Source organism: Sparus aurata, chromosome 7 (genome assembly GCF_900880675.1).
Source record: "Sparus aurata chromosome 7, fSpaAur1.1, whole genome shotgun sequence".
Taxonomy (NCBI): Eukaryota; Metazoa; Chordata; class Actinopteri; order Spariformes; family Sparidae; genus Sparus; species Sparus aurata.
Window position 1 is genome coordinate 12,981,119 of NC_044193.1, and position 587 is coordinate 12,981,705.

At 31.0% G+C, this 587-nt stretch overlaps 1 non-coding gene across 1 annotated transcript; it reads right to left on the reverse strand.

Annotated features, from left to right (window-relative positions):
* Positions 1-515: 515 nt before the first annotated feature.
* Positions 516-587, reverse strand: trnaa-ugc (transfer RNA alanine (anticodon UGC)). The gene has a single exon. It is a non-coding gene; the product is annotated as a tRNA-Ala (tRNA).

Here is a 587-nt window from a genome sequence, read left to right on the forward strand (position 1 = left end):
ATAATAAGATTAAAATAGTTACATATACACCTATTTTTCACATAGGCCTACTTGTGAATATATAAATAACCCCATTTATCATGTACCTTAATTTATTAACCTAATTTGTCCTTTTTAGCCCTATACACATATCTATTTGTGTTGGCAGATTTCCAAGAGATTTATGAGATTATTTTTTATTTAAACATTGAAATTATGAGATAAAAAGGCAAAATGTATGTAATAATTTGACTTTTGATGTCATAATTATGAATTCTTATCTGATGATCTCAACTTTTTATCTTAGAATTATAACTTTATTATCTCAGAAATATGATGAATATATATTTTCTTTCTTCTTTAAATCATAAATATTATTCACCATGGGGATGCGCCTTTGTCTTTATGAAATTCATTTCCAACGAATTTGAGCACTGAGCACTGATTAAAACACCACAGGACGTTATTTCGTACGATCGGATTTATTATCGATATCCATGACAACATTGAAAACTGTATGAAAATGTAAAAAGGAGTGGAGATGCCGGGGATTGAACCCGGGGCCTCATACATGCAAAGCATGCGCTCTACCACTGAGCTACATCCCC